Source organism: Chlorocebus sabaeus, chromosome 3, assembly GCF_047675955.1.
Source record: "Chlorocebus sabaeus isolate Y175 chromosome 3, mChlSab1.0.hap1, whole genome shotgun sequence".
Taxonomy (NCBI): Eukaryota; Metazoa; Chordata; class Mammalia; order Primates; family Cercopithecidae; genus Chlorocebus; species Chlorocebus sabaeus.
The window spans coordinates 89,409,683-89,421,276 of NC_132906.1; the positions used below are offsets into that span (position 1 = coordinate 89,409,683).

Sequence of the window (11,594 nt, forward strand, 5' to 3'; positions counted from 1 at the left end):
ACAGACTCACGCCACCACACCTGGCTAATGTTTTTCGTTTTTAATAGAGAAGAGGTCCCACTTTGTTACCCCGACTTCAAATATTTTCAATGCATAAATAATAATAAGACCTGCCAAGATTGTGCCTGCTATACTGGAGACCTGGGTTGAAGACTTACGCGCATGCCTCCCATCGTCTGTGTAGGGGTGACTCCCATTATTTTACAAATGAGGACCAGACTCTGAGAATATCAAACTATAACAATGAGTCATACATTTTAAATGGGGAAAATTATCTTTTATGACAGCAGCTAAATGATCTTACTTTTGATTTTTAGTTTATTAAATTATGAGAAAATGACTTCCAAAATTTGGTAAACACAGCAGAAACAATGCCACTGAGTTTATCAGATATCCAGAATCCAGAGAAGAAGTCCCTCTTGAGAGCTTTTTATTACAGAGGGAGGCATGAACAACCGGGATGCACAGCAGGACTCGCTCCTGAAAATCACCTGGCTGGCCAATTGCACTGACTAGTCATGCATAGGCTTGCCAACACCTCAAGCAGCAAGACAATTGGTTTTCTTTATGATAAGCCTCTACATATCCTTGCTGAAATCAGATCAAGAGAGAATTCATCTCACTTGATGCAGATTATATATATATAGCCAGAAATATCAGAAGTATTTCATGAGTTCCATTTTATTTTACAAAGCCAACCAGAAAAACATCAGTTTAGCCACCTAATTCTCTCTCATGCCACAGCCTCTCTCTGACTGTCTTCAGTCTCCCCTTCAAAGACTTAAAAAAGATGAAACTCCTACAGGTTCCAGAAATTACAATGATGCATGTTTTCATCCTCCACATCTCATAGTCTACAAAGTATAAATTTATATGTTAATAAAAGTAAATTATACCTATTGTATTATCAGAGATGTTTGGTTGACAAAACATCTTTGCATATGCTATTTAATTTAAAATGAGTTTAATGTGCCACATCAAGGTGTTGTGTCTGTAATAGGATATCAACACTTTAAATGCTCTGGTGGAAAATACTATATCTCTGTATCCATTCCCATATCTCTCTATCCTTCCATCCATCCATACACACATATATTTGACTGATTCGTCTCTGCCTTTACATCCTTGGGTAATTCAACTACTGTGTGATGCTTCTGGATTCTGGTTTCTGAGGAAGGAAATATAAAAGAGTATGGGCATGAAGGTCCTGCCCTTGGCTGATATCCATAGAGAGGCCTTTATAATTTTTTTCCTACTCTCTTCTGTCTTCCCTTCTCTCTCCTTCCTAGGGAACCCACCTCCCTAATAACACTCCCAACCTCTATATTTTCCCCATATGGACATTCCCGGAACTGTTGATCCTCTCATACTTTCTCTTTCATTCTCTTCCACTTTTTAATGGCCTCCTCATCCTGTCTCCAACTATCTCTGTAGACTAATGTCACTTGCTCCTACTCCCTCAACAAACCCAAAAGTGGAGAGTAAAAAATCCAAATTTTAGCTAAATTTCATTCATTAGGCTTAAACACTACTAAATTTGGTACCACTTATGTTGAACCAGATGATAATGAAAGTACACATATTTATATATAAGTAAGAAAAATCTGAAAGTAAACATTGCATTTTGAAATGAATGAGGGAATAAATGGAATACGATTATTGTATCATGAGTTCTCTAGGAAAAAAAGAAAGCCCAGAAAAAGATGGAAATGAAAGCAGAAACTTTTATAACAAGCCTCATGGAAAAAAAAAGAGGGGGGAATGGCCAGGTGCATGGATTTCACTTAATGCAACTCCTTTAGAAACTAGGGTCTGTCTTCAGGGAGGATTAGCGTGCAAAGTAAGACATGATGCATTCTTAGAAAGGAGAGTAGTTGGTCTGGTGATCTTACATTCATGCCCCTCTTTTTTATGTTTTATGTTTGGAAACAGCCTTTGATTATAAGTGAAAGAACTTCTGAAGAGCATATTCAGATGAAAGAAATATGCTTTTATATTTTCATATAAAGGAAGAAAATTTTGGTAGTGACTTTTAAAATAAGTGTTTAAAGCTCTTCATGTATATGAAGCACATGAACACAAATATAAGACGTTCTGAAAATAACGTAAAATATAAAAAAAAAATTGTGTCAGAGTACTCAAGAACTCATAGGTAATTGCTGACCCTGAGAAAATCACACATCTCTTCACTCCACAGTCACCTCACCAAGACAAGGAATAACTAGAATCAATAATTTCTGAGGTCATTTCAAGCTCCATTTTTTCTATCATAATGCATCATTTTATAGATGATCTTTGTGAACGACCATTCTGTTTTTGATGCTAAAACATTAGCCTATCACTTTTTTATTCCTGTCCAATTTATTCACCTCCTACTCTGGTCTTTGTGATATCGTATGTCCTGGTCCTCATAAATACCACATTAAACCCTTATAAACTTATTTTCTCTTTTATTTCCTCCTTATTAATAAGGGTAAGAACAAATCCAGTTTTCTAACTTTATCATACATTTGTCCAATATTTTTCATATACATGTATGTGTGTGTATATATATATATGAAATATATATATGGAAAATATATATATGTATGGATATATATACACACACTGTATATATGGATATACATACATATATCCTGTTTTACCAAATTGATCTCATATATTTGTTCTAGATACTATTATGTCCAGAGAGTTATTTGAATTTTCATATTTTAAAATAATCAAGATACATGTGTTTTGACTACTTTAGTCCTTTATGAAATTGTGTACAATTACCAGGCTGATACCAGGTAGAGAACATCAACTGATTAATCAACAAGCATTTATTCACCATAAAAAATGTATTTAGTGACAGACCTCTAGAAAGGAAGGCAAAGATGGTAGGGAGGCAGTGACTAACTGCCTAGTTTACTCTCCTCCCCTTTCTACATATTTATAGGTCACCTAGAAAAGGGTCAGGGGTGATGAGAAATCACTTAATGGGTACAATGTATGTTACGCTGGTGATGGATACCCTAAAGCTCACATTTCACCACTACACAAGCTATGCATGTAACAGAATTGCACTTGTACTCCATCAATTTATTAAAAAAAAATAAAAGGCAAATGTAAGCATGAGTTCTTAAAAAAATTAACATATATGAACATGTCAGAAAATAACTGTTTTCCAAATTGTAGTATTGCAGCAGAAGTTTAGGAGAAGGGGAAAAGATCTTGGAGTAACATAAAATACTTAAGAAGTGGGACTTCAGCTAACGTGCAAAGGATTCAGAAAACCAGACAAAGGGAAAAACACAAATGGGAAATGATATGAAAACAGATGGAAAGGTAGTGAGATTTTCCACATTTCAGGGAGAGAAGGCTTAAGAAGGACCAGCAGCAGAACTGTGGTGAAAAATGTTGGGAGAATCAACAAAAGTCAGCAAATCTCTCAAGAAGGAAGAAAAACAGACCTAAAGGGAAAAATGCAGTCTTGATGTCACATGCTAGAGTACTCTACAGAGAGCAAATGGTTTACAATGGGAATTGGCTATAACAAGGGAATTACAATCAACTTTAAGTAGAACTGTTTTAGGAAAGTGCTAGGAATAAGTCCCACAAGTAGGAGTATAAGATTATAGTAACACAAGCTGAAGGGTAACAGGCCTATTTGTAAATTACCTTTTCTACTTCATATTAATCTACATCACAATCATTAGTACACACAAGCAATAATTAATATGTTTTTGTCAAATGCGAATATGTAAATGTCTTCACAATTGGTGTTCCCTCTATAAACTGGTGGGCTTTTGACTTTCACACACCTGCAAACTCAAATTCCTTTAGGTACTGATATTTACTGTATTAGTTCATCCTCATGCTGCTATGAAGACATATCTGAGACTGGGTAATTTATAAAGGAAAGGTGTTTAATTTACTCACAGTTCCTCATGGCACAGGAAGCCTCAGGAAACTTACAGTCATGGTGGAAGGGGCAGCAAACATGTCCTACTTCACATGATGGCAGGAGAGAGAAGTGCCGAGCAAAGGGGGAACACCACTTAAAAAAATCAGATATCTTGAAAACTCACTATCACGAGAACAGCAACATGGGGGTAACCGCCTCCATGATTCAATTATCTCCCACCGAGCCCCTCCCATGACACAGGGATTATGGGAACTACAATTCAGGATGAGATTTTGGTGGGGACACAGCAAAACTATATAATTTACCCTTTGAGGCTAGCGTAAGTTTCTAATGTGTCCCCTGTATGCAAGCCACTATTTACTAGCTGATTATCCTTGGACAATTCTCTTAGCCTTTCTAAACTTCAATTCCTCCATCCATAAAATGGGAATGGTAATAATTGTAATGAACCTGTAGGTTTGTTTGAAAAACCAAAAATAGCCATGCATGGATGACACTTAGCCCCATAAGCTGCACATGACTGTTACTTAATGTTAGTTGCAGTTATCAGCAGTAGTTCCTATCAAAGCACAACCTACTAGTTGCACAGTTCATTGATTGAAACAGAAGCCTATCCCAAATTTGCAGGTATAATTTGCTCATCTGTAGTTTACTCAGTTATTAAATTCTAAACCTCAATAAAATTGAGGGATGTTTAGTAAGAAAAATCACAGAAGTGAGCTGTAAAGAAAACCATTTTATGGAAGTGAAAAAAGTATTTTATGGAAGGGAAAATAAGTAGGGGAAGCAACCTATCATGGTGGTGCAAAAGTAATTGCTGCTTTTGCCAACAGAAGTAATGGCAAAAACCATGATTACTTTTGCGCCAACCTGCCCTCATCAGTGCAGTTGGAATCTGCGCCAAAGGAAGCATAAAGCAGGTGAATCACATCCCTCCTGCACAGCAAAGCAGCAGAAACTGTCACTGTCACACGGTTGAATTACTGAATCCATTACCCAGAATAACTTGATCCAAAACCAAAGCTGCCAAACAAGATACAAACTGAAATAAAATATGGATGAGTTTGCTCAGGCATCCATTCATTGAAAGCTTTAAAACAACAAACTATTTGGAATTGTCTCATACCGATACTATAGAACTCACAATATGAAACAAACATTTCTTAATTGTATGGTTGTAAAAGACTGATTTCTGGGTGCCCCAGCTAGACACTGATCAAGACTAACATTTAACCATTTATTTTCAAGGAAAAAATGCTAAAAGATAAACCCTTTTCACTATTTCTAATTCTAGCTTCTTCTATATCATACTTCATTTCTTTAGCTTTTGAAGCAACAGATGCTTCTTACTTTTTAATTCTTCTTGTACAATTTTGTACGGTAAAGGGAAATAGATTTTAAAGTACAAATTTATAGTATTCTTTAAACCAGTCTTAATTTTATAATATACTTGGTAGCCTCTATATGACTTTTTTTTCCAGTACAGCAAAGTTATTGTCTATTTTTCTTAAAACTGCCCAGTATTTAAATCTCCTTTTCTCGCACTTAAAAGTACATAATATATGAAGTAAACCTGATCCATTGATTTGATTTTGTTGTCTTCTTATGAGACTATGTTAATTTATATTATATATTATAGTCATGATCCACATGAAGGCATTTTAGTCAATAATTAGTCACATTAAGAACAGTGCTCCCATAAGATTATAATGTAGCAGAAAAATTCCTATCATGTAAATATGATCACTGTGTTACAACTGCCTATGGTGTCAATACAGTAACATGCTATACAGACTTGCAGCCTAGGATCATTAGGCTATACCAAATAGCCTAGCTGTACAGTAGATTATACCACCTCGTTTTGCTTAAGCATGCTCTGTGATGCTGGCATGACAAAATCAGCTAAGGATATATTTCTCAGAACATATCTTTGTTAAGCAATGTATATTACATTTATTGTGTGTGTGTGTGTGTATATATATATATATAATTTATTAAGGTAAACTATTTCTTACGTTGTTGGGGAATTCTACTCATGATGTAATTATTCTATTTAGGGAATTTTTATTATGTTTCTCCTATACTCAAAACTCAAACCACAACACAAACCTACTACTATTTCAAGGTACTTCCTTTCAACAAGAAAGCCTTCGCTAATTGTGTTATATTCTAGCCCCTTTAAAATGCTGCTACCTGATGATCCCTGTGTAAACAGGCTTTAAAATTTTATTTTCTTCCTTTAATGAACAATTAAGCTCTCAGTCAATGAATGCTGCTGTGGCAGATTCATTTTCTTTTTTGCCAAAAAGTACTGTACCTGACTGCCACATGCTGGTGTGTCCAGTGCAGGCTGTATATTCGACTGAAACCCCTCTTTCTACAGATCATTTTATCTTCCAGCCCATGTTGGAACCAAAAGTATGCAAATGGGAGGACTGAACTAGCCACAAATAATCCAATAAAGCGTCACACATGGGATGTTAAAATCCAAGTTTTTGAGAACTGAGTAATGATCTAGAACTCTTATATACCTACATGTTACATGGGATCCAAAGGACTATCCCTTCTCTGTCTACCTCATCCATTTTCCTTACTTGTCTAATGTTCACTGGCATTTCAGCTTGTGATTCTTGACTTAGAGAGTCAAATTAGCCTTTAAAAAGTCAGCATGGTGAGTGCAAAGACTAAAACTCAACAGATTTCATTTTAACTACTCTGTACCATATAGTGCCTTAAGTTCAACTTTCCTCATAAGTGACATCTAAAAACGACATCATCTGTTCCTGCTAGAGTGTTTATGGAAATCAAACATAGCAATGAACCTATATATGAAAGCACTGGGAGTATATATCTATATAAAGATTGTATATATACATAATTTAACATGAACATTGGGAGAGAATACATTATTTAAGATGAACATTGGCAGACTGCTTCTACCTCCCATGAAAGTGGTATCACTTATTTCCAGGAGTAGATTATTCTTTTATTTAGCAAAATATATAACTAGACCTGTTTGTTTATGGGAATGGAGAACTCTCACTGAGTAACCTAGGTAGGGAAAGTGTGATTCATGCATTCATTCATTCATTCAACATGTATTTATTGCATGCTGACTATATGCTGGATGCCACTCAAGGTGCTGAAGGATAGCAGTGAATGAGGGAGAGGATGTCCCCACTTGAATGAGTCTCATCACTTGGGATAGGACAGAGGGAGAAGAGGATAAGGGACAATCACAAAATGAACTTATTGCTGAATAAGACAGTTTCAGAGAGTGATGCAAGCTTTGAGGGAAACACTAGTAACAGTACAAACAGCAATGAGACAAGACAGTAGCTGAGAGACCTCTCTGAAGAGTTGGTACCTGAATCATTCAGAAGATAGCTATTGGAAAATTTTGGAGAAAAGCTCTCTGGGCAGAGGAACCGGGCTAGACAAGGGCTGTGGGGCAGGATCGAGATCAATTCAAGGCAATGAATGGCGACTTCACACATCTAAGTGGGGTCAGATCTCGCTAAGATGGAAGAATCAGAGACACTGATGGCTGACATCTGGCTTCCCTATACGCACGTAACACATAAATGCTTTTCGTCAACAGGAGCTCAATAAAGAATTGCTGATTGATTATTGTTACAACAGTTGATGGATTACAGCACATTCCCAGTAAAAGCAAATTATTCTCTCAAGAGAAATAACGGGGGGAAAAAAAGCTGTTCCTATGAAGAGATAATTTACTTAATGTAAGATATTTATTTTGTTGGAAGCCAAATGGAATCCTTCTAATCCACCCTCCATGGCAGCTCAACTGACTTGCGAGGCAAAGTCTAATGCCATTCCCCTCTGGTCTTTCACAGAATACGGCCTGTAAGCTGCAGCCTGGAACACAAGACCCTGCAGTCATCCGATCCCTGCCAACTTTTTCAAACGCATCTCTTAACGAACTCACCTTCCTTTCTCCCCGATGACCCAGCCAAATAAAACGTTATAGTTCTGTAGACACTCCATGCCATGCAAGCATTTGCTCATAGTATTTACTCGTCCTGGAGTGTCCTTGGCCTCTACCTCCAACTTACACTTTAAAAAAATCAGCTAAATTTGTGCTTTAAATTTTTATCTAAGAAACTTCCCTAACTACCCTGTCTGTACTAGCTGTTCCACTCCACACCCTGTGCCCTGATTGCAGCCTGTGCATACCCCATACCACTGTGTGTTTAGGAATGTATGCTCTCCTCAGATCCCAGGCTTCTTCAGGACACAGGTTTGGGGTATATCAATCCTGGTATCACTAGCACTAAGCAAACACTGACAAAGAGCAAGTCTTAATTCAGGCATAATGCTGTGCCTGAAACTTCAAGTAAAGATGGTCATGCCCAGCCCAGGTCCTTGCTGTGCTCATTGCATTCTTTTATTATTATTTCTGTAACAATCTACATGTGTTATTATGAGTGAGACTGTGCTCTCCTCATGATGGTATTCCTAACACCTGAGAAAGGTAGTTGGCGCCTAATAAATATTTCTTGAATATACAAATATTTGAGAATTATCATTTAACACATTTTATATTATAGCTGTTTTGAATTAGTCTTTACAATCAAACATCATCTAGGCAAATGCTTGATAAGGGCAAATCTTATATTCAAAAAGGATTGGAATCATTGAATGTTTTAAAATATTATTTAACTTGCCTTCTTGTTTCTATAGCATTGCTTTGGTGAGTGAAAAGGAAATCATTTAACATTCTAATTAGAAGAAACTTCTGCCAAAAAAAGAAGAAAACAACTTTACACAGTGATGAAGGTTATAAACAAATTCTATGTCTCGACTACTAAGTACTACGGCATTAGAGGAAGAAAATAAAAATTATAACCTGCCCTATATGACAGAGAGTACAGCTAAATCGATGAGAACATGCCTTGTTTATCCTGTAGTGCAAATATTTTTAGCATTATAGAGTCAAGGCAGGGAATTTTAGAATTTAAAATGAAACGTTCCTAAATTTATAAGCTTATTTGGTTTTATTTTAACATAACATTTTTATGATACAGTAACATGGCATCCAAACTATTTTAGTCAACTTTCTCAGCAGCATTCCCATAATCTTTAATTAATTTCACATCAGTTTTATTATATAAGATTTGGGATTAATAAATATGAAACAAATAATCTGTAGATCAAGCGTTCTTCAGAGATGACTTTCATCCATCACTCCATGGAAATATATCAGCCAGGGCACAGTATTTGTGTAAATAATTTTATAAGATTACTTTTATCTCAAGATGTCATTTGCAGGAATATTTTTCTAATAATAATCCAAGAAATACATTTGGTATTTGTGTTGTATCACTCTGTGTGAGACCTGGGAACAATAATAATAAAAGAGAAAATAGCAACAGTCATTGTGTTTCTCTTAGATCTCAAGACCAGTATGAGGCCCTGTGGCAAGATACAAAGGATTACAAAGGCATACGACTTATCTTTAAAAAGTCAGCATCCATTTCTCTGATGGCCAGTGATGATGAGCATTTTTTCATGTGTCTGTTGGCTGTATGAATGTCTTCTTTTGAGAAATGTCTGTTCATATTCTTTGCCCACTTTTTGATGGGGTTGTTTTTTTCTTGTAAATTTGTTTGAGTTCTTTGTAGGTTCTGGATATTAGCCCTTTGTCAGATGAGTAGATTGCAAAAATTTTCTCCCATTCTGTAGGTTGCCTGTTCACTCTGATGGTAGTTTCTTTTGCTGTGCAGAAGCTCTTTAGTTTAATGATATCCCATTTGTCAACATCAGTGACAGATTGGATTAAGAAAATGTGGCACATATACACCATGGAATACTATGCAGCCATAAAAAAGGATGAGTTTGTGTCCTTTGTAGGGACATGGATGCAGCTGGAAACCATCATTCTTAGCAAACTATCACAAGAACAGAAAACCAAACACCGCATGTTCTCACTCATAGGTGGGAACTGAACAATGAGATCACTTGGACTCGGGAAGGGGAACATCACACACCGGGGCCTATCATGGGGAGGAGGGAGGGGGGAGGGATTCCATTGGGAGTTATACCTGATGTAAATGACGAGTTGATGGGTGCAGCACACCAACATGGCACAAGTATACATATGTAACAAACCTGCACGTTGTGCACATGTACCCTACAACTTAAAGTATAATAATAATAAATAAATTTTTTAAAAAAAAAAAAAAGGTCAGCATCCAGCAGTCTGTTTGGTATATATGCAAAATAAAGGAAATCAGTATGTCAGAGATGTCTGCACTCCCTTGTTTATTGCAGCACTATTCATAATAGCCAAAATATGCAATCAACCTATGTCCATCAATGGATAAATGGGTAAGTCAAATGTAGTATTTATACACAAGGAAATATCTACTTGGCTATAAAAAAAATGAAATCCTCTTATTTACAGCAACACGGATGGAACTGGAGGTGATTATGCTAAGTGAACTATTTTAAGAACAGAAAGATAAAAATCTCATGTTCTCACTCACATGTGGGAGCTAAAAAAGTAGATCTCATGGAGGAAGAGGATAGAGTGGTGGCTCCCAGAGGCTGGGAACGGTCAGATGGAGGGGGATGAAAACAAATTGTTAATGGGTATGAAAATACAGTTGGGTTAAATGGAGGTGGATGAAGACAAATGGTTAATGGGTATGAAAATGTAGTTTAAAATAAGGAATAAGTTCTAGTATTCAACAGCAGAGTAGAGAGACAGCAGTTTGCAATAATTTGTTGTTATTTCAAAATAGCTAAAGGTTAAGCATTTGAATGTTCCCAACACAAACAAAAGATAATTGAGGTAATGGATAAGTCCATTACCATTATTTAATCATTACACATTGAACACATTTATCAAAATATCACTTGTGCCACTATTATACATTCATTTAAAAAATAAACATGAGTCATTTTAGTTGGAAAAAAACAAATAGAGATTTGGAGATAAAAATAATAGTAACATCAAAAAGAGAAACAAAGGGTAAAAATGATGGCTTAGTTACCACCATAGGCAAGATATTACTATTGCAAGGCCTTGAACTGTAATAATTTAATCCTCTCAACATCCACATAAGGTGGACCCCTTTGTGATTCCCATTTCACAGATACAGAAATGGAAGCTCAGACAATGTGAATAACTTGCCCAAGATCACACATCAGAAAGTGGTAAAACCAAAACTTGAATGCTGACAACGAGATTCTACATCCTGACTTCTCATTCATTACATCAGCACTTATACAATGATGCACAAATAAAAGTTGCATTGAAATCTTCTCAAAGATAGAAATCACATCAGTATAGCATGTTTATCTATGCAAATTACATACCATAGAGCTAAGAACATAGAAAGCATGTTATTTAAAGATTTGTCCATATCACCAAATCGCGAGCACCACAGTTTTATTTGCCTTCCATAGGTCTCAGATTCTGAATGTAAACATCACAGTTGTAATTTTCCAAGTATTTCTAGTACTTGGGCATCAGCACCCCTTCTTAGGGAAGTCTTCCCATGCAGTTCCTCCTTCTAGCATGAGAACTAAGAAGACTAAATACATTTCTCCCTGTGCTTCCCATGCCTTTTCCTTATACCTGTGGCCTCTGGTGAGGCTCCAACAATCCTACATTTTACTGCAGGAGCAACGAGGTTGGTGTCCTAAGGAAAGATGTGAC

At 36.3% G+C, this 11,594-nt stretch overlaps 1 protein-coding gene across 3 annotated transcripts in view; it reads right to left on the reverse strand.

Moving 5' to 3' along the window:
* NALF1 (NALCN channel auxiliary factor 1) overlaps nt 1-11,594 on the reverse strand; it is a 705,934-nt gene that overhangs the window by 463,563 nt on the left and 230,777 nt on the right. The gene's annotated exons all lie outside the window — the stretch shown is intronic.